Here is a 24,307-nt window from a genome sequence, read left to right as displayed (position 1 = left end):
TATATATATATATATATATATATATATATATATACACATATATACTATATATATAATATATATATACCCACACATATATATGGCAATCCTATAAAACACACCTAATTTTCAACAAAAATATTTGAGACATAACAAAAAAGATGAGAAAAAGCACAGTCTAAAGATACAAAGCTATCATCCAGACTTGGATATAACACAGATGTTAAAATCATCACACAAACTTTTCAAAATAACTACAATAAAGGGTCATCAAAAAAGGTAGATAACACCGGTCAGAGAGGTAATTTCAGTAAAGAAATGAAAACTAAGAGAGAAGCAAAGGAAATGTTAGGATAGGAAACAAATTAAGAGATGAAGGATGCCTTTAACTTGCTCATGATTAGACTTAACACAGCCCAAGAGACAGTCAGTGAGCTGGAAGATAGGTAAATAAAAATGTACCAAATCGAAATTTAAAGAGAAACACTGAGCAAAATAAACATTACAGAAAATTCAAGAGCTGTGGGACAATATCAAACAGTCGAACATATTAGTAGTTGTAGTTTTAGAAGGAGAAGAAAATGCGTACAGCATGACAGAAATATTGGACAAAATAATGGCTGAGAATTTCACAATTATTAGTAGACACCAAACCAAAAACCCAAGGATAACAGAGAACACCAAACTTGATAAATAACAAAACAAAACAAACATGCCAAGCACACACAGTCATTTAAACTGCTGAAAACCAACAAGAGAGAAAATCTTAAATGTGGCCAGAGAAAAAGTCACTTTATTTACAGAGGAATAAGAATAAGAATTACAGCAGATTTCTTATCAGCAACTACACAAGAAAGAAGTCAAAAGAATGAAGTCCTTAAAGTGCTAAAAGAAAAACAAAACTCATAATGTAAAATTTCATACACACATTGAAAATATACTCCAAAAGCAAAGGCAAAATAAAGACTTTTTCAAACAAAAACTGAGGGAATTCATTATCAGGAAACCTGCTCTACAAAAAATATTGAAAGAAAATTTTAAAGTAGCAGAAATATGACATTATTAGAAAGATTGACTCACTCAAAGAAGTAAAGCGTAAAAATAAAATGAAAGTGTAATGCGTTTTTTAAAATTTTATGCTCTAACAAACTGCTTCTTAAGCCAAAATTTGTATCTCATTTTGTTTTTATTGTACATGTAAAACTGAAATATGTGACAAAACTGGCACAAGGGGTGAGAGAGCAAAATCGGGAATATGCTCTTATGAGGCCCTTACACTACATATGAAGCTAAGCAACGTTAATTAGATTATTTTAAAAAACACATTGTAAACTTTGGACAGCCACTAACGTGGGCTTTTAAAAAGAAGTATGAAAATAAGTAAATGGAGGAGATTAAACCAGAATTATCTTTAAAATATATCTCAATTAAGACCAGGAAAGGGAGAATAAAGGAGAAAAAAGGAAATAAAGAAGGAATGGAGCAAATAGAAAACAGCTAGCAAGAAGGTAGAATTTAATCTAAGTATACAAATAGTCACATTAAATATTATTGACCTAACCACACCAGTTGAAGCACAATTATAAAATTAAGACAGATGTAAGACTAACAAAATTTGACCCAATATTCACATGTTGTGAGATAAGTTGACACTGTTAAATGGCTTTTTTTTTAAATGATCTTTCTTATACTCTAAGATTTAAACTCTGTGCATGAACGTACTTTGAAAATATAGTTTTGGTCACATCACACTCTGCATTTGTTTACTGGTGAACAATAAAAATTTAACCTGAATAAAAATTTCAGTCATATTCCCTGGTTTTAATTGATTATTTTCATATTTGGTACTATTAAGATAATATAAAACTGTCAAAATCATTGAGAAATGTCATATTCTTTTTTATTACTTTCTTACATCCACGAGAGAACATGAATATAATTGCAATTACCCTATTATGTAGACTGATCAATACTGATCATTTTTACTTACAACTACAGCTCAAATTATTATGACATTGTTCTGCTGAGCATAGAACTATTAAAAAAAAGCAAAGCAGCTAAAGTTCAAAGTATATGAGATAATTAGAGTATAGTAATATAAATTCCAGAAACACATTCATGTCAACTATGTCCAAAAAGTTTACGTCAAGTATTATAGAAAACAATTATTTTGGTAAGATTTTCCTTAAATGGTTGCCCTAATTTTGTTCCTTTTGATATCATTAGGTACATTTGCCATCAATACACACATTGTCCAAAGTCTCAAGCAAGTTGAAAACACTTCCAAACTAAAGAAATCTTGTTCTCATGAACATAGCATAATAAGAGATGGAATTTTCAAACTTCAATCTTTGAAGATTTTTGAGTGAGCTCCTTGAAACATAAAGACAATTGGCAAAATTAAAGACTGAGGTTGAATTTAACAATTTTGATGACTACTTTAAAATATCTAAATCATTATTAAGACATTAGGAACATTATCCTTATATAAAGTATTTCCAATCGATTATTATATTTCCATGAATAATATGAAAGACACCTGAATTGACCAATGGATTCTGTTATTTTGTTTGTTTGTTTTTTGTTTTTTGTTATATTGAGTATATTTCTTTTAGAAGCAAACACTATGTTAGGTGCAAGTAGTAAATGAAAATGATTAGCATATAGGTCCATTGTACAAAGGGCTGTACATGGTAGAAGAAAAATAGCTACTATACAAGGAAGCATAAAATAAGTGCCAAATGTACTTTCTTTATTGGACAAAGAGGGGAAATATTACATTTGCCTAAGATAATTTTACTCTGGAGGATTTTTATTCATCCAGCTCCATGAAGAAATGTAGACATAATTCAAAGAAAACTAAATCTTCGGGCAAGTTATTAAGTGTCATTGTCAGGATATACTTTTCGGTGTCCTATAATTATCTTTCTTTCTCTACCCTGGGCAATCAAATCAAATCAGAATTGAAAGCCCAAATTCAATTCTGTCATCCTATTCCATTGTATGGGGTTGTTCCTATTGTGAATCAAAATCTAAGCAGCCTGTAAATGACAGAAACTTAAATTATTACAGTCCCAATTACTGCGGAAATAACCCTATACAGATAAGTAGAGTGAGATAGGATGGTTAGAACAAATTGAAATATATTCATCAAAGTATACAGAACCAAGTGTAAGTCAGCATGCTGAATAAAGCAGAGAAGATAAACCTAATAGTATGTAACTTCTTACCGTATTAATTTCTGTTCCAGTGTTATTTTCATCTTAAAAAGGAATTATGCTTTTTTATAATCGGCTCCAGAATTTTACTTAAGTCAAACAAACATTTACTAAGCACCTACAAAGTGTGGCAAGCTCTGCTGAGAATATGAGGATGAACCAAAAAGAAACTGTGCCACCAAAAACTCAGAGATTAAAAGAAAAAACAAATATGAAAATAATGACAAAACAGCTTGAGATGTGTTCTAATAAAGACAAAAATAAGATGTTAAGGACATATGAATGAGGATTCTGCCTTGGTGTCCATTAGGATGTCATTGGAGAAGCCATTGGCGATGATGATCTGATATTTGGTGAAGCAATAGGAGTTGGTTAGACAAAACAAAGAGGGAGGTCTTCCTGTACAGAAGAGGCAGCCTTCCCAACGATCACAAAGATGGAAGTGAGACATATCCAGAAATCACAAGTAATCTAGTATGGATTGAGTGAAGATTGATTACTGGATAATTGGTAATGGAGGGAAGTAGGCAGAGATCACATCATGAAGATGTTTCTATGCCATTCAAAATAAGCCTTGTTTTAGCTTCTGAGAAACAAGGATTTGCTGATGAGTTTTACAACAGGAAATGATGTGTCCATGGCAGCTGTGAGAGTTATGTACTTTAGACACCGAGTTGAGTTTGCCAGGCAACAGATGAGTGAGGGCCAAAATCAGCCCTCGTTCTACTCAGTCATCTCTGCACTCCAGCTGGGGACTGCTTCAGCCTGGGGGTAAGCACATTTCTTTTCTTTTCTTTTCTTTTTTTTTTTTTTTTAATCCTTGGGCAAAGGAAATCCCTTTTTGAAGTGGGTTTAGAGATCAGGTGATTTGATCTTTTTAATAGACCTCTGATGAAAGAATTATTTTATTTTATTTTATAATCAAAACTACTGAAGCTCAAAAGGACCAGGACTCAAGAATGGTTAAGAAGGACTCTGGGTTTGAAACTAATAGCCACTCCTTGTTGGTTACCTGATTTTCAAGAAATTACTTCACAACTCTGCATCTCAGTTTTAGTGTGTTTATAATAGGGATAATAATATTAACTTTCGCAGAGGGTTGTCATGCTATTAATTTATTATTAATAAGTGCTTTAATGCAAAGTGATTATAACAACACCCAGCACATCATAACTATTCAATAAATATTAACTATTTTTGTTTCCCCAATCAACTAAGTAATGAGATGGATTGAGAAACCGAGCTCTTATTCCTGCTTAAATAAATATACATATATTTACATTTTATAATAAAATATTATAACTTTAACACACAATTAGCTTGGAGTACAAATTCTCCATGTATACATCAATTGTACATGTTTGGGAGTATATTTAGAGTAGATGCGAGAGCAATGGGTCTAAAATGGATTTCCATAAGTGAATTCAATAGTAGCTCAGCTTACACGTGCCTTGTGTTCAACCTTCAAATGTTTACCAGTATCATAAACAAAATCAAAAGAAAAAACAAGAGAGAATACATATTCAAAGAATTCAACATTGTAGTGACTTTTCATGAGAGGGGATAATAAAAGATACCCTGAAAGATTTATATTTTATACCAGCATAAGTCAACAAATCTTCCTTTCTTTGTTTTTTTTCAATCAACACAGGTCCATAGAGGAGAAGATCAGAGACTAAATGACCTGATGAGTTCACAATTCCTATGATATGACTATTTTCAATATCTGTATGAAATTCACTTCCACACACTCTGTAGATTGAACACTGAATATTCTGGATATGTTCTTTTCTTTTTTCTTTATTAAGTTGCTCCATGTTTACTGAAAAATGACCCAAAATACACAAAAGCAATTTGAACACAAAAGCAAAATCCATCCTTTGTAATTCAAGACTTAGAGGAGGAAGTTAAGGCAATTTAAATTGATATAACAAATTTTCAATCTAAGTAACTACTTAATGTCCTCTCATTCATATTGCTAGATAGATGATAGATAGATAGAGATAGATCTATCTATACATAGATACTGATATACATTTTATTTTTTATTTTAATAATGTTGCCTTTGGGAAATGGATATGCTGCTGGGTTTATATTGGTCTTTTTGTTTTGTATTGTTTTTTTATTTTGTCATCACACCTAGGATGCAATATTTCTTTTGAGCAAAACTAGGTCATCCACTTTGGCCAAAGCCTCCTTGTATCTCTGGCTACAAACTCATTTATCTGGTAACTCCCACTCACTTTGCGATAAAGAGTATTGTGATTGGTAACTCATGTACTTTCTTTTCTAATTTAACAATTTTTTTATTAGACTCATACCCAAAGTATTTCATTATAAAGGTCACAATTTCAAAAGTGCTCTGGTTTGTTAAAAAATACCTAAGTATCCATATCAAATTTGACTTATTACTCTCGGTAAATATGCAACAACTCATTGTTTTCTACTCTCAGTATCTCGCCTAATGATTTATTTTGCTGGATATTTAAGTTCAAAGAAATGGTGAATACCTGAGATTCTTTCTTTCTGTTTCTTTATATTAAAAGAGCAATCTCAAGTACAGTGTTTAAAAGAAAAGGAAAAGAAAAAAACACACACATGATGCCATTTTTTATCTGCATTCAAATGCTGAACAATTATTATTTTGTAAAACTTACAAGAGAAGTCAGAAAATGAAATTGAATTATTATCAGAGCCATTGACAAAGATGATGGTAGTTGCTCTGTTCAGACATGATACCCTACATAATAAAACCACATAGAAACATGATATATGATAAAAATGTAGATGCTATTTTTAATGAATTGTCATGTTTAACCGTGGGCTCATTATTTTAATCATGAAGCAACTGTACATATTGATAAGGCAACTAAAAAGATCAAGAAGTTATACAAGTAGCGTAGACAGAAAGGACTGAATACCTTAGAGAAAAATAAAGTTAGGGGGACCACGATAGAACTCCCCAAGTAGCACAGAACAGGGAAAGGTAAATAGGTTATGCTGTCTTGGTGGGTGAACTATATCTTGGCCAAATTAAGCTATTTGTTGATCTCTGAAATTACCATGTTGTTTCATGTCTCTGGCCTTTGCACATACAGCCAGCCCCTCTGCTTAGAATAATGTCCTTACTGTCTACTTGGCAAACTACTTCTCATTTAGAAGAAGAATGTTAAGGGCCACCACCTGTAGGAATCCAGGTTCCTCCTTGCTATAAGGATAATAACCTGGGCATATTGGCAACTGTAAATATTTATTGGATTTGTGAATAAAAATTACAAAGTAAAAAATAATTACCAAATCCCAAAGTGGATGGATTCATTTTAAAATGTAAAAAAGAGAACATAAAAGGATATTTTGCAACAAAAGTTGTTAACACTTAAAATATTGAAGATTTATAGTCAATGATGTAAAGAAGACTAAAGATAAAATTATAGATCTATTGAAGCTGAAACAATTATAAAGTAAATAACAGATATTTATACTATTTACATAATATTTGTGATTCAGTTGATATATGAAACTACTGCTGTCTTTTTCAAAATTTTGTCATGGCATTACTATTAGAAACTAAATTACCTGGTAGACTTGTTTTTTTTATTTTATCTTTCAATGATAATTGACATACAATATTATATTAGTTTCAGGTATACAACATAGTGATTAGACATTTACATACCTTATGAGGTGATCACCCAGTTAAATCTAGATTTTATTTATTTCAAATGTGATATAATATTTTAGGTGTTCTCATATTAGAATATCTATAATTTCGTAAATTTCATGGAGAAACAAAATAATGTATCTCATTAATAATGATTCTATGTGTTAACATATTTTTCCATATAAGTATTTGGTAGCAATCAAATAATTTATATGTTAGATACATTGTTTTGCTAATTCAATGCTTTTATTATTTAATTTCACTAATAATATTTTAGACACCTAAAATATTAACTAATATGGTAGTAATTTAACATTATTAAGTAAGGAAAACTGTTCTTCCCCATAACTGGGTTTTTCCAGAAATAAATGGCATGCGAGTTACATCAAATGAATTTCTGAGCCGTAATATGTATTGTTATACTCATATGAAAGATGTGATGTGAACTATTAATCTGACTGTATGGAATTTCTCTCCAATTACTAATCAGTATTAATCTCAGCAAGTTCCAAGGGCATTCTAACCTTCCAAGGCCACTGATGTGTTATATAATTTGTAACTCCATCTTTAATATGTTCCCAGCAGCCCCTAGAATGATATTAGTTAACATTAATATTTTAAAAATGTGTTATTACTTTGCTGACCTGGTTCCTTCAATGGAGATTAATATGCAATAGTATACTTTCTAAAAATAAACATTTAAATTTTTAACTTCCCTGTCCATAATATACATTAATTTACATAAACTGAAAAATCAAGTTTTTCATCACAATTTAAACAAATTTAAATATTCAGCACAATTTCCACTTCTCTCCTCTCTCTCTGCACTGTACTTGAAACTGTCCTCCACAGCCTCCTGGAGAAGAAAGCCAAAGGGTGGTTTGACTAGATGAAAGTGTAGACTGCTATTTTGTTTTCAACTTTTGCTAAATCATAACTTCTGAGTTCAGAATCACAGAGTTTACCAATAAAAGGTGTAAGTGAAGAATGATTAGAGGTTGTAAGCAAAGAGAAACACAGATTTGCAATATTCTGGACAGGCATTAAGGTGCCATCTCTGCAAGTGTTGTTGATGTACCAGTAGTTTTGCCTTTTCTACAACTTTAGTAATTGTTAGATAACATGCCAAAAGTTGCACAGATGTGCACATGAACACACACACACACACACACACACACACACATTCTATTTAATCCTTATAATCACATGGTCTACATTTATAAAATAAAAATAACGAGATTGTTCAGGAGCCAAGATTGGCATTTGAAGAGTACCAAAACAGATCCCATACCATGTAACTCCAACCCCTCGCTGCTCATGATACAAGACAAACATTGATTTATAGCAGAATTGCATTTTACATTGAGATTAAGCTCAGGAGTCAGATGTTAAAGTGAAAATTGCTAGAATTAAAAATCATGAATTAAATTTTCTCAAATCATCTTGTAATCTCCAGAACTGAAAACTTGATCTAATTTTTCAAGAATAACTTTATTTTTTAAAGTATTTTCTCTTTTGCATTTGTTAAGAGAACTATAAGCAGATGAATTGGAAAAGAAATAATAGCCAAATGTATCCACTCCCTTCTCTTTTGCCCTCTCTCTCATACTTCCAGACACTAGCAAATCTTTCTCCCCTTAGTCACAGCGATCCATTTATATTGAATCTTGATGGTTCATTCACAGAGACAGGACTAAGTTATTTTAGGCTCTTGATCCCCAAATTGCTCCTGACATTTTATATGTTTGTTCCATGTCAATAACAATGGCAGGACACTTTCCTTTGCTGGTTCTTCATTCTCAAAATATTTCCTTTATCAAAACTCATAAGTTTCTTTTAAGTGAAATAAAAAAAGCAAACACAGCAGAAACATAATCTAACCCATTGCTAATCCAGCTTGCTGTCAAATTTAATAAAAACAAAAACAACTATCAAGTGAACAAAAATAAATTCCCTCACATATTCACGTCTGGTGTAGAAGTACATATAATAACAGCATTACATTTTTGGTGAGAGTAAAATAAAATTTTTTGAAAAGGTTTTCAGTTATGTATTTTTTTTTTTTTTTACATTTGGCACATGTACAGCTCACATGGCATCAGATAGTCACTCTACTGAACCTCATATATATATATATCAGTAAAGTGACTATCAGATGCCATGGGACCAGCACGTGCTTTTCTCTTGAGAAAAGCAGAAGAAGAAGGATAAGGAGAGGAGGAAGGGAAAAGGAGGAAAGAAAAGAAGGAAGACCTTGCAACCTAGCTTGGGAAATTCTGGCTTAAACAGAATTCAACAGGTTTCTTTACTGCAGGACTTCTCAGAGCCTTTGTTTAGTGTATTGCAAATCTCCAACATGAGCCCAGAGTAGGTAAGACTTTAAAAGAGACTCCCCTCCTCCCACAGAAAGCATCTTGTACAAGTACTCTATTTATAGGGGGCATGCTCACATCGATGGTGGTTAACGGCTTCTTAGAGATATTGAAAACGCTGATTCTGATAAGAATGAGGTTGAACTGATGGAGACATTTCTGCTGCAGTTAGTGCTGAGCAAATACAGACCTTGCTGGCATGTAAGTCCTTTCCATCACTTCGTTTTTGGGTTTTTTTTGTTTGTTTGTTTTGTTTGTGTGTGTGTGTGTGTGTGTGTGTGTGTGTGTTCTATTTATTCCAGACAAGTGTGCATAATTATGACTGAGCTAGGCAGACATTTCCAACATGAGTTTGAAGAGAAAGCCGTTTTACAACCCAAGTGAACTCATCTCCTAATCCCATGAGGAGAAAGCTCAAAGTGGACAGGAGTTTAGAAGAGATCCTCACAGATAAAGGGTAGAGGAAGAGTTGTTTAGATGCTGAAACATCTCTAAGATTTAATTTCTGATATGAGGTACTCACAGGAGGGTCCGACTGGAATCTGGGATATGCAAGAAAATAGCTTCTCAGTCAAGGATCAAAGCACGCATAATAGCCTTCCCAACACACACACACACACACACACACACACACACACACACACACACACACACACACCCTGTGTGTGCATTCTGCATGTGGACATGAAATGCACTGAAAGTTTTTGTCGTCAGCCTCTACCTGCAACAGCTCTACCTTACTATGTCAGTGCTAGCTCAACCATACCAGTCCCTTACCCAGCTGGGGACAAAGCTGACTAAAGGTCATGCCCCCTATGTCCACCTTCAAGATGCGGACATGCTCTAAAGTCTGCCTGTAGCCCTGCCCACTGAGCGGCATTATCCTCCTAATGCCCTCCACCCTTGAGCCTTGGAGAAAGGTGATCTATTCTGCTACCAGGTTAGAACCCTCCCTATCTGATCTTTAGAGATCCTAAATCAGGGAACCTCACCTATTTCCTGGAGTCCCTGTGATGCTCTGCCTCACTCCCTCCAAATCTCTCATTTTTAAACAAATACCCTCTTCTATTGCCTGGGGCTATTTCAATCTGTTCCATTCTCTCTGGAATAGCACTGCCTGATAGAACTTTCTGCAGTGATGAAAATGTTCTATATTGGCATTGCCTAATACAACAGCTACCAGCCAGACTGTCTCCCCACATCAATTTGCAAGCCACTTCATCAGCCTTTGGCCCATGTACTGGTCACGTGGCATCGCATGGTCACTTTACTGAACCTCGAATCCATCATCTGTAGAGTGGGATAATTACATGTGCTTTGTAGGGACATTGTTAAACGTGACAATGCTTGTGAAGTGACTCACGCAGAACCTACCACACAGCAAGTGCTCCATACATATTTCTTCCCTCTCTCTTCACCCAAAAGTAAGTCCAGTGACTATAATTCTCAGATGGTTCATGTTTCTCTGGGTAACCGCAAGACTGCCTTGTTCATCCCCAAAATGCTAAATCCCATCAGGGCTTCAAAGGAAAGCCTTGTATCAGTGATGGGATAACAGTTTTGGCTTTCTCTCATGTAACATGCCTTAAGCTGGTCTCTTCTTTCCAGCACTGGTTTCTGAAAGGCCCAGCATCAATTTCCTTCCTGCATCAATCAAGGAGCAGCCTCGTTCCGGGGGAGGCTGGAAATGAGGCCCATTGTTCATTTGCATTGTGCAACCTTCCCTCAATTAAAAAGGAAAAAAAAAAAGTCCTATAAAATATGTAGGTCGGAGGCTTTACTTCCTCCCTCTTGAAAGAGACCCTAAGGACAGCTCATAGGACAGCTGCTGCCCAGAAGAAGGGGGAATGGGTGCAGAGGCATTTAGGTTCCCCTCCTATTAGAAGAAGCTGGCCATGCTTTTCTGTAATCCAGAGGTCTGCTGGCGACTTCATAACCTTCGAGACAAAGGCACAGTTTTCTTGAATCTCCGAGTACCTAGCCTGTGGCCTCCCCAAATTTCTTCTAATTCCAGGGTGCTTATAATCCTTAGAATCTCATGGTCCCCACTACCTCTGGGTTTCCTCATTGCTTCAATGTGGGATGATGTCAAGATTTTCCTCAATTAAAACACACACACACACATGAACCAAAAAAATAGAGACAGAGAACAAAAATCACTCACACACAGCATTTTTAAATGTAGTAGACCTCAAACCAAGGTGAAATTTCACCAAGAGATCACACAGTAGGAACTTAAAAATGACCAGGCTCTCGTACCTGCCAAAGGAAAGCCACCCATACCTGGAGCTCCTTCCTGGTCCTCCCTACCCAATGCCTACTGCCTCAGCTCTTCCCTTCCCACTCCTGCTCTTACTGTCTCCCTTCACCTTGTGCCTATTGGAATCCCCAGAAGACTTCAATTTAGTTACCCTATACTCTCACGAGCAGTTCTGCAACTTTTAACTCCTAGTTCAGGATCAGGTTTGCCAAACGAATCAAGACAATCAGCTCATGAAGTAGCTTCTCATTTAACAGAAGCTTTCTGTCTTTAGGTGAATTCACATGTCTGGTACAGAAGTACATATAATAAGATCATTACATTTTTGGTGAGAGTAAAATAATTTTTTGAAAAGATTTTCAGTCATGTATTTTCTACAAACAACTTTGTCCTAAAATATCACAGTAGGCAAGTCTCAAAATCCTCTATTTTTACTGCTTATGCCATCATAATGTCAAATATACACAGAATTATTTCTTTTTGAAACATTATTGCAAAATATGTCGCCATGATGTTTGACTAGTTTTTTTTAAGTATCAGTTTTACTCTAGCAGTCTCATATTTGTATCATATTTTAAATGATTATTCCTCTAGAAATTTGTAGTTATAAATATATATATAACCCTCAGCTTTTAGTTCTTCATCACATGGTATGTGAAACTCCCAAGTAGGAGAGATAGCTTTAACTTATCTGTTGCTGCATGAGAAATTAACCCCAAATTTCCTGGCTTCAATGGTGGCAATCATATTGAAATACCTAAGTATGTTAAATCAACACATTGCGTATCTCAAAGATACACAATGTTCTATGTCAGTTATACTTAAATAAGGCTGGGAAAAACAGCCGTTTTATTTGTTCATGTTTCTGAGATCAGGAACTCAAGCAAGGCTCAGCTGTGCAGTTCTGCTGCCCCAAGTGGTCTCCACCCGAGTCACTCAGCTGCATTGAGCTGATGGCTGGCCATGGCTGGACATTTCAAAATGGCTGGACTCCACAGCCGGTAGCTGCTGCTAGTTGCTGGCTGGGGAGTTCAGCTGGGGCTGTTAACAGGTGAGGTGGCTTTCATTACCTGTCCTCCACAAGGCTGCTTGGGCTTTCTCACAGCACCACAAGTGCCTTCCAAAGGATCATCCTCTGTGTATGAAAAAAGGATCTGCACATCCCCTAAAGCCAGCCATAGAAGGAACATCACTTTCTTTCTGCCACTTCATATGCAAAGCAAACGACAAGTGCAGCCAAAATTAAAAAGCAGTGAAATGGAACCCCCTTCCCCTGATGGAAAATTTCAAGGTGACGATACAGAAAGGCTTTAAGATGAGAAATATTGCTGTAGCCAATTTTGGATATACAATTCACCAGAGAAACTTTTCTCAAATAACTTATGGCTGCAATTCAAAACAAGTAACTGAAAATCAAATGCATTTTGCAGTTTACTTTTTTAATGGTATGAAAGCTTGTGCTTCAAAAAAATCCTACAAATATTAGAAGGATGAGATAATCTGATTTCTAAACTCTGCCTGTTTTAAAGATTCTATCATGAGAGCAATGAGCAGTTACAGAAGTGTTTTTACCATATTAAAATGTATAATTTGAAAAGATCACCGAGGTTGCTGGAAGAAGAATAAATTGTGGTGGAGTGAGTCAGAGAGGATATAAAACTCAGTTTGAGGGAGATCTATTAAAAGACACATTCATGTGACAGCCTTTAGTTTGTACTATGATAATTTGCATGGGGATAGAGATAAATGAGTTTTTTTGAACAATTTATTAAAGTTAATAGTGTACAATTCTTTTTTCATATTATAATGTCTCTAGAGTTGGGAATGCTTCTTACAACTGATGGCATATTATTTTGACAGCATTGTTTTTTTCAATGTTAAATATTGTATGCTATAATATATGGAATCTTCAATGCAAAAATATATGATACTTAGAGTGATACTAGGCATTTAGTAGACAGTAGATATTAACTGAGTGACAGCAATGTTTGATTAGTTTATTTTTCTCAATTTTTTTTAAAGATATTATTTATAGAGGCAACTCAAATGTGCCATGTGATTGACATGCCTGAGTTTTTAACTGAAAAAAAAAAAAAAAAAAAAAAAAAAAAATCTAGGACTTAAACCCCAAATGACCAAATATCGTCATATTGATTTGGCATAAGAAACTTAACATTGTTTCTTACTCAATTTGACTCTTTTCAGTCAAATGTTTGAAGAAATACTTGAAATGTCCTTTGTAGCAAATGCTTTTCCCTACGTGGGGTGGAAAATTTGCACTATGCTTTCATATTCTCAAAACACATTTTGAGTAGCAATATACAAACAAGAACAAACTCTAAAAGGTGGAAATGAGATAGGGCAGTGTCACATATATCATTCAGAATTTGTCCTTTTTCATTCCAAGCCTTGCTAATTATCTACTTTTTCACTTGTCACCAACTTTGCAGTTTCAAGTCTCCTTCACAATACTAAAATGTTTTTCTGAAAAAAAATTAAAAACATGTAGCAAACTAAAATATCTTAATAAGAGATTAGAAAACCTTACTTTCCCCAATATATAGTCCAAATATGTATTGATGAATAATGATAAACACATCTGTTCAACAGAATTTCAATGAATTCTAATTACTTAATAGCAAGTTATGAAAAGTTCCAACTGAAGAGAACCTCAAATGCTACATATTTTACATGAATTCTTACCATATTTATTTTCTCATGGGATAATTTAATGATATTAAAATTATGATCAAAACAGCATTAGATGTAGATAGTACCTTATTTCTTTAAAACTTACATTTTATTTTCAGAAACTCTCTGAGATGAAAGACGCAACTTACAGTCAGGTTACTGCAGTCATTGATAGTGGGTCACCAAATGTATTTTATTAGTGTTCAAGCTTTTTAAAGAGCTATTTCTGGAAGTTACTTTTGCTACCTGGTATTTGGTGGTTTTATGCCGTTAATTAAAGCTACATGCTCTTTTATTGTGGTGACTGGAGAGGGTTGAGAGCTAGAGCAACTGATTTAACCAAATAGTATTCTACGCATGTATAGAACAGATCTTACTTGGTTTGATTCCAATGCAATGCTATTCTCAATGTGTAAATAAAGTTACTGAGCCTATGTTAAAAAGACATACATTTACTTTTTTCCCCCCTAATAAATGGGATGGATTTCCTCTCATCAGATCTTACCCTCTTGCCCTGCCATTCTACTGATCAATGGCATTTGGCCTGTATTTAGTCGGGGTTAGCTAATAGTCTAAACCTGTTAATCGACAGAAAACCATCCAGTGCATGCAAGGGTTGGACCCGTCTGTGATCTTGGCCTTGTTAGCCCAGTGGTCAAAGTGTGTCCCACCATCTACCCACTTCTGTTCACTCAACCAGCTGCAAGGACACTGGTAAATAGAAGGGAAAAGACCTTGGAAGTTGGAATTATGGATTTTTTTTTTAAGTGTTTCCACTTCAAATTACATAACACGGACAAGTTGCTTGACCTATCGGGCTAAACCATCAGGATAATGATACGTGTAGTCCGTGGCCCTGTGCATTTACTCAGAGGTGGGTTAGTTGTTTACTACACAGGAAGCGCTGCAGAACTTCATATCAAAACAGTTTTATATGGTCTGGCATTTGCAGTACATTGTTTTTTTGCTCACTGTAAATAGAGAAAATTTATTATAGAATTTTATTATCAGCTACAATGGAATCATTAGCTTATCATAAGCCAGTTGAAATTAGTATTTATAAATTTTATGACAATCGTCTTATGTTCCATTTCTATCTAGAAAATTTAACAAAATTAATTCCATAGTAAAATGCTTTAAGAAGTCATGTATACCGTTAGTGTGATATGTCATAATACTGAATGCCAGATATCATTAGCACAAAAGAAGTAATATCTGATTTAACCTGACATTACATGATTTGAGGAAACAAAAAAATCTGACTCTATATTAATTTCAGAAATATAGATCAATTAAACCCAATGTTTTATATTTGATTTTTCAAATGCAAGTTATGCAGAAGTTATTTACTTGGATCCCTTAAAGGCATTCATCGGAGTAAAATTTAATGAAGAAAACTAGAAAGGTATTTTTAAAATATGTTTATTTGCCTTAGGCTTCATACGTATAAATATTATTTCCCCATGAACCAAATCTAATTTAGAATTTAGAGGTTTCTAGATTTGAAAAGTGTCTTCCGTATTATTTATTATTTATCATGCATGAACAATAGGTTTATTGACCATTTTCAAATTTAGTGTTTTACTAATGAAAGGAAGCTCATATGTAAATAGGCATAAAATAGTTGACTAAGAAAACAAACATTCACTGCATCCAAGAGGAAAACATGATTGTGTAATACAGAAATTAAATAAAATGATGGTTATCTAAAGCAGACAGCTGTTGAGGTAGCATTTAACAGGAAATTATATAATGGACAAAATACCACAGCAGCCATGAGAGAAAACTAATTTCTAGGTATTTATAAGAAACTGCAGGAGAAATTTTCACAATGGGCATTCTAAGTTCCAACTTTTGATCTGTGTGGGGCAGCTACTGAGAATAAAAATAACCAGTTAATGAAGATTTTGCACTTTAAATTATAGATACTGGATCTGCACATGCTCAGCAATTTCTTCAAATCTGCAAATAGCATGTCAAATATGATACATGTCATGACGAGATATTGACCAACCCAGAAAGTTTCTGTAAAATACGCTGACTATGAGTTTCCATTGACTACAAAGGTCATGAAATGAGATTTAAAAAACACAATTTGAGGATCACCAATAACATTTCCACTGCCTGTAAGCCTAAGACTGCAAATTTATGCTCCATCCTTCAGGGTCCAAAAAATAACAATTATAAAATAAGAAATTGGAGCAACTATGTTCTAATTATTTTCACAGATTTTTTTTTTTTATCATTGTCCTTCTTCATCCTAGCACATCAGTTTCCCAATTTTAGCATTTCTTCTCTAGTAATAAATTGCAAATCTCGGAGCATTGAATAGGAATGGGGACTAAGAGGTTATATTTTATCCAGGAATGAGGGATTCCTATCAGTAAACCTATAAGCAGATTTAGAAAGAGAAAAATCTTTGAAGTAGTAAATATAGGACTTGAACTTTGCGTCAAATATCAGATAGCCTAGAAGCTGGAAGATGCTCGATCCCATGCATCTATAGGAAATACCTGGAGTAGACACAGGTAATGACTAAGAAGGTAATCTATGAACTAAGGTCCAGCTCAGAACTCCAAAAGTTAGGTTGATCATCACAATTGTCCCAAGGAAAATCCATATACTAGATTGACAAACGAAGAAGCTGAGTATATTTATTCATTTTTCCAAAAAGCAATGGGGTAAAAAAATAAAGCCTATAATAAAAACAAAACCAGTGAGGGCAAAAAAGACCATGCTGAAAACTCAAGAAAGAGGAGATGTCTGATAAAAAGGTATGCATGGCAGGCTCCAGAGATAAGTTTTGAAAGTCAGCATGCCTGACGAACAATTAAGAAGTAGTTTTAAAGAGAACACAAATAAATACAAAACTAAAAAAAAAAAAAAAGTAGCCCTGGAGGGCAGGAAATTAAGAACTATTGATATTGTTTAAGAAAATAAAATGTGTTGTTACAACCGCAGCTATTAATTTTTTGAGCTAAAAAAAATATATACGTAGTATCCAGTATTAAATCAAAAGGAACCCCAAAATATTCATTATTGGCCAAACATAAGTCATTGGCATGAGAATTGTTTTTCTGCTCTAAACAACTGGAATATTAGATGAATATATAAAACAATACTTTTTAGACCTTGGACAACAGTCAGTGTAGAACTGTGAACCTTAAGAGAAAGGAAACTAATGGGTGTACTATTAATATAATCTCAGCTTTTTGTTTGGAGACAATATCTAAACTGTACTGAAGAAAAAGAAAACATACTCCGAGCTGGGCTTGGTGGTAGGGCTTTCTGAGTTCAGGAGACAGACATAGGAGCTCATAGAGGCCAACGCAGCTGAGATTTTTAGGATCTAGAACCCATGAGGAGGGGCTAGGCAGGGAAAAAATTCCCCTATCGTAACATCATGGTGGAAAGTTATTTATGTATCTAACAAACAACCAGGTCCCCAAAGAGCAAATAGATTGGAAGGATATAAAACAAAGTGTGAACATAGATTGAATTTTTCTTTACTATTTATTTTCTACATTTCCTCACTCAGGTGACATAATTGGACCAAAGATAGGAAAGCAACAACCATACAGGCCTGATACCTGTTACTGAGGAGTCAATATAGAGACAGGAAATGAGCACGACTAAATACAGAGGGTGACAAAAAGTCTGTATCCACATTTTAAGAAAGGAAAAAACTGTACTAAAATTGTAATACTTAATATACCATACCAATAACAAAAGATGACCACAAGTCATGAATTTACATTTATTTTTTTGGCACCCCCAGTACATCTTAACTTCTAAACTTGTTCTCTCACAACACTTTCTTCTGCACAGAATGAGATACTCTTTTTCCATCCTCTGGTATAGTTATGCTACCTTTACAACTTTGTTTTTATTACAGAAAAAGCTTTAGATCATAATGCATTTGCTAAATAATAGTAATTTAGGGTTGACATTTTAAATTTCAGGAATGTCTTTCCTCTGCTAAAATGTTTACTCTTCTGATTTTAATTTTCCTTAACATGGAAAACTGACATTGTAAAAGGATAATTTTGAATTGTTCTTAAAATTAATATTGAGTTGCAATATTATAGGAAGCTCATTGACACTGACATCTCAGATTCAGAATAAGGGTTTGTAAAACTTTACAGTCAAATAGGCCTCTAGTTTTCACGGAAACAAAAACGGCACAGTATCTGTGCTCCAGAACATTTGTCAACAATGAAAATGTAGCCAACCTAATAATTCTGAAACTCAAATAGGTTTAGAAACTGGCCCAACACTTAACAGCTAAGAGGCAGCAGAACCAGGATTAGAATCTATCAGAGCCACCCCCTGAGCCTACAGTTTCTTAGGCAAATATGTTCTTGAGGATCCCTTTCTATAGATACATATTTTTAAAAGTTACAAAAAAGACACTCAACATCACTAATCATTAGGGAAATTAAAAAAAAAAAAACGAGATACCATTTTCCACCCATTAGTATGGCTATTATCAAGATAAGACAAAACAAAACAAAGCAAAACAAAACAAAGCAAAACAAAAGCAGAAAATAAGTGTTGACGACGAACTGGAGAATTTGTAAACCTTGTGTATTGCTACTGGGAATGTAAAGTGCTACAGCCACTATGTAACACAGTATGGCAGTTCCTAAAAAGAATTAAAAAGATAATTACCAAATGATCCAACAACTCCACTTCTGGATAATGCCCCAAAGAATTGAAAGCAAGTATTTGAAGAGATATGTGTATACCCACGTTTACATCAACATTATTCACAAAAGCCTAAATAGGGAAGCAACTCAAATGTCCATGGACAGATGAATGGATAAACAAAATGTTACATATCCATACAATGGGACACTAATTAGCTATGAAAAAGAAAAAAATTCTGAAACATGCTACATCAATGAACTTTAAAGACATTATGCTAAATGAAATAAGCCAGACACAAAAGGACACATATTGCATCATTAAACTTATATGATGTACCTAGACAAATTCATAGAGGCAGAAAGTAGAAGGATGGTTGTGAGGGGTTGGGGGTAGGAGAAAATGGGATTTAATATCTAGTAGGTACAGAGTTTCAGCTTGGGAAAATAAAAATGATCTTCAAATGATGGTGGTGATGGTTGCACAACAAATGCAAATATACTTAATGCCATAGATCTGTATGCTTAAAAATTGGGTTATGTTATATATATTTTACCACAATAAAATAATATTGCAAAAACGCATGGATCCATATGAGATCTAGTCTCTCAATCTGAGCATTTATATCAGTGAGTAGAGAACACAGGATTATATTAATATATTTATTTATTATCTTCTTTCCAGGGACCACCTCTCAGTGTTCTTAGATGGCAAATGTTCTCTGTTGGCTAACTTTAAATCTCCCACTAGTAAAAGAGTTAGAAACCCTATTATTACTCTCAGAGTCTTTAATATAAAGTCTTACATGAGACCTCGATAGATAAAGCAGTTAACAAAGAAAGTATTTGGTTGAAGTGTGAGTGGGGCCTAAAACACCACCTGAGTGTCCAATTTCTCTGCAGCTACATAATTCAGAGGCAGATTGTGAGACATGCAAAAGGCGCTGAGAAACATCTCAGAACTGCATGGGGATATCGGGTTCCATCCCTGCTCCCAGCTCTTTGGAAAAATATATGTGACTGATCACCATGAGCCTGTCTCTCCATTTTGCCAGCTCCACTCTTGTCTAGTTTCATTTTATTGACCCCTCACTCAGCCACCTCTAGGGAAGTGATCCCAGATTCTTATATCTCAGTTTTACAATCTAAGCCATAGATTCAGTAAATTAAACAAAGCAAACACACACAGAAACAGAAGTATTATGCCCTCAAAATGTTCTCCTCAGCAACCAGGGGAAATAAAGCAAAAATAAATTGATCCTCATACATTGAACTCAGTGCCATAGCACAGATTCCCCTTGTATTTGATATTCTCATAACGTGAATTCGTACCCCTCATGTGTCACGATAGACTTCCTATATATCAACTTTATTTGGGAATGTCAATGCTTCACAAAGCATAGGTGATGAACATACAACTGAAGATAGTCCACTGAAAATATTTGCTTTTTTTGCTTCCCTCATGTAGCTTTGGACAACATAAGACGATGTTCAGTTATTTACAAAACAACTAAACAGGACAACAAACTGAGCGTGTATAATTGGGCACTGGCATATAAGAATAAACTTGCTCTCTCAATTATCTGAGTTATATATCTATATTTTTATTTTGTAACTGTTATTTAACACATACAGTATTTTCATAAGCATATGAACTTCCAATGAAGCTTTGATTTTATACTTCCATTAAACAAAGACTTTTAAAATGAGGAAGCAAGAATATGCTTACATTTCTCCCCAAAACTTTCCATTTCAGTACCATTTTTCCCACATGTAGGTACAATTTAGGGAATATTTGTCATCTTACTGTTTTAAGTGCATTTAGCTAACTATAATATTGATTCTTTTTAAGAGGCAAATGCCTTCATCAAATAAAGTGTGAAATGTTGCATTTTCCCCCAGTCATTAAAGATGTTTGCATACAATGCTACAACTAAAACGCTGGCTTCCTACAAGTATAAAAGAAATTCCCTGTATAATGTATGCTAAACACTCCCCTGGCTTTCATTATTTTGTCATGAACTCTGCCTTGAACAACTTACCCAGTCAAGGCCTAAAACTCCTCTTAGAGTTTGGTGAGAGTCCACTTTATGGTGTAAGTTAAATAGCTCTTCTAATATACACTTTCTTTGTTTGGAATTCTCAAAAGAGTTGAGCTCCAGTCCAGAAAGCTTATTACATACACTGTAAATAAGCAGTCTTGCTTTGAGATTCCCATGCTGGATAATTGTCGCTGTAAACATATATACATGTTGTATATGTGGGGTGTGTGTGTGTGTGTGTGTGTGTGTGTGTGTGTGTATGAGTCCTTGGTAAGCTTCCCCCCCCCCCCCCAAGATATACCATTTTGGTATGTATTAAAATTCTGTTTTCTTAGATATCATTGAGGTTCAGTCATAACAATTTACAAGTGGTAATAGATGCTGTATTTAAAAATGAAAATCTTAAATTCCAAAGACTTCAGGAATAGGAAGGGTCCGACATTACCAGTGAATTCTTAAACTGGGTTTTCAACTATTAAGTAGGAATGGAAAATATAATTAAGCTTAGAGGAGATGGCTAAAATTGCAAAAATATGATTGGAGAGATAGAATAATAAATACCCAACTGTTTATTCACTTACGTTCTGTAACAAATCATTGCAAGTAATTATTCTGAAGTACTCACACCACAGCTATCTGTGCAGTCACTCCTGCCTTTCAAGAACCAACATGGTCTAACAGCCAGTAGAAAGCATTTCTGTCTTTTGGAAAAGCATCTAAAGTCTCTTCTTAAATATCATGCCTGGCGAAGTACCAGCCTATGGTAGATGCTTAAAAAACGGTTTAGGGAATGCATAAGTGAATTAATGAATTAATCAATCAAGCAAATGATGGAAGCATGAAGAAATTCTAATTAAATTAAACCCCTTATAATAATTGCCTGTCAGATAGTCTAGGTGACATCCTAATGCACAGACAAAAAAATTCTAGTTTAAGTTTTTCTTTGAGACACTAGTGTGAAAATAAATCCTTCATACAATTAAGCAGAATGAAATACCTTCTATAAAACCTTTGCATAACATGCTTCATTGTTACATCCCATTTTGTGCCAATGGCATTCAAGTGCTTATGCGTGAATGTAGTTTACCCTAAAGTTATCCACTGGTTTTTGAGATCTCTGTGAGCAAAGATATTGTCCTATTTTAATTTTGTTTCTTCAATTTCTACATAGCTCCTGGCCAGTCTGCAGTCAGTAGAAGTTGCATTTTCAACTGGTCTAAAAATATATATAATGTTTCTATAATTAAAAGTTCTAAGTCATTTAATGCAGAAGTCCATAAAAATAAAGGGGAAATGGAAGCTAAAATAGAATTTGGCTGTGAAAATTATATTCTAAAAGGGATTTCATCTATATGCTTCTTAAAGATAGAATTACTTCTTATGTATTCCTGTATCTTGGAACCTAGTGTAGGGCCTGCCCTATAGTACCTACTCCATTAGTTTGTAAAATATTTATTAACACATTTAAGATTTATATTAATAAATAATTGAAAGCATGATTCATTTAGGCCTACGCACAATCAATTTCAGTTTCTATGTTTAGATTAATGAATCTTAGAATAGAAAGTTAAAAACTGAAAAAGATTCTTGAATTTTCCAAGATTTTGTGAAACTTAATTTTGGATCACATGGAAACAGTAGAAGTTATGGTTTAAGCCAAGAAGGTCTGCTATAGGCAGGATAAAGTTAGTGACCTTTATTTTTTATTTAAATAGTTTGGCCTCCATGTGGATGGAGGCAGCAAAAAATTCTTAAACTATTGCCACAAACTTAAAGGAAAAGCTATGTATTATTGTGCACAGGATGGGAAACTAAAGAAATGTGGATAAGAAAGTAACTCTCCAGCCCCCTACAGTGAAAGGTAGTGATTTATATCACTGTGTCTTGTCACTCTTGAGCTCAGAGAACCATGATATGTCTAGGCCATGGAGCCCCTCACCTGGATTACCTTTTCCAATCAGGAATCTCCCATGGAACCTGACTCCTTTTGCTTCCACATGGACATCTCAAACTACTTCCCCATGAACAGAAAGCGACCTTCTAGCACATGCGTAGAGAGTTTCTGTGTCCTTAAAATCTAGGAAATGGAAGGTTTCCTGCTCTACATATCCAGTGAAAATACCATACAGAGTTTTCCATCAAAACAACTTATTCCACTCAAAACTGTGAAAGAGAAGGCATATTCAGAGAAAATGTGATGGGCTTAGGCCTAAACGTAAAAAATAAATAAGTAAATAAAAGTATTTCGAACCACCTCAGCAATCATCTGCCAAAAAGATTTTAAAAACACCAAACTCCTTTAGTTTCCTCCTTCATTCTGTATTATGCAAATTAACCATTATGTTCTCATTCACCAGCGACACTCAATGCTCATTTCTCTTTACTCAGCATTCTTGCATTCTTGGTGTTGTTTCTAACTTTTTTTTTTTTTTTAAGATTTTTATTTACCTTTTTCTGACATAAAAAACTCATAATGCCTACTGTTGAGTTGCACAGAATCCAATACTCAGCCACTGCAAGCGTTGAAGGAAGCACTGACATCTTAACAAGAGAGTGAGTCTTTGAGGTCCTAGAGCACCATTACACATGCAAAGAGAAGGCCTTCCTTTAGCTTGAGACAAAGAGGATAAAGTTCAGGTTGTGCCCAGTAGAGGTGCCAGCCCACAAACTGTGAACATCTTAAAGCAATCAGCATTTTAATAAATACAGTAGAATTATTGTATTTGAGTAGAGAAAAGGTTGGTCTATAACCATCTGAGCTAAAATGGAACTCTTTTCTGGGGTTGTGGGCCATTAAAACCCCATACTAAGCAGTGATGAAGACCCTCAGCATTTCCGTCTCCCTAATCCCCCTGCCCCTCTTCAGTGTCTCCCCTCAAATCGTTTCCCACCCGCCACAAAAACCCAAAATCTCACTATAATACTGTGACAAAGTTCTCTGCAAAGGCTAATCAAATAGTGGAAAACGCTTTTTGTTGTTGGATTTTTAAGAAGACTTCAGAGGGAAAACTGAATCCAGAAGAGAATGAACTAGAAATGTTATGTTTTTAATTTCAATAAGCCATTTTATGTCCATATCCACAAGCGAAGAGTTTATTTTTGAGGCTAAGAGGCACTGCTGCTGTGTGCATTTGTTTGGTGAGGTCAGTCACCTTTCCTTCTCATGCAGACAATAACATATGCAAAAAATTCAACTCATACAAATGTACCCCAGAGGAAAATCAATGCTTTTCTGGTCATGCCAACCTAGTTATTTTTCTTTAATGATTTTGGGCTAACTACACACAGGCGAACAATGTTCACTAGAAATAGATTAACTCAGCCTTTCAGTGGATGTGAGCTGGCTTCCAATGTTGGTTATGAAGACAAAAGCTGGCCAAACAAAAGCTTCTCCCCTCTCTTTCGTGGCTTTGATGCTGCTTTTCAGCCCTTCTGTGC

The sequence above is a fragment of the Rhinolophus sinicus genome, chromosome 16, assembly GCF_057876585.1.
Source record: "Rhinolophus sinicus isolate RSI-liver-muscle chromosome 16, RSI-T2T, whole genome shotgun sequence".
NCBI lineage: Eukaryota > Metazoa > Chordata > Mammalia > Chiroptera > Rhinolophidae > Rhinolophus > Rhinolophus sinicus.
Note: the sequence above shows the minus strand (reverse complement) of the source record.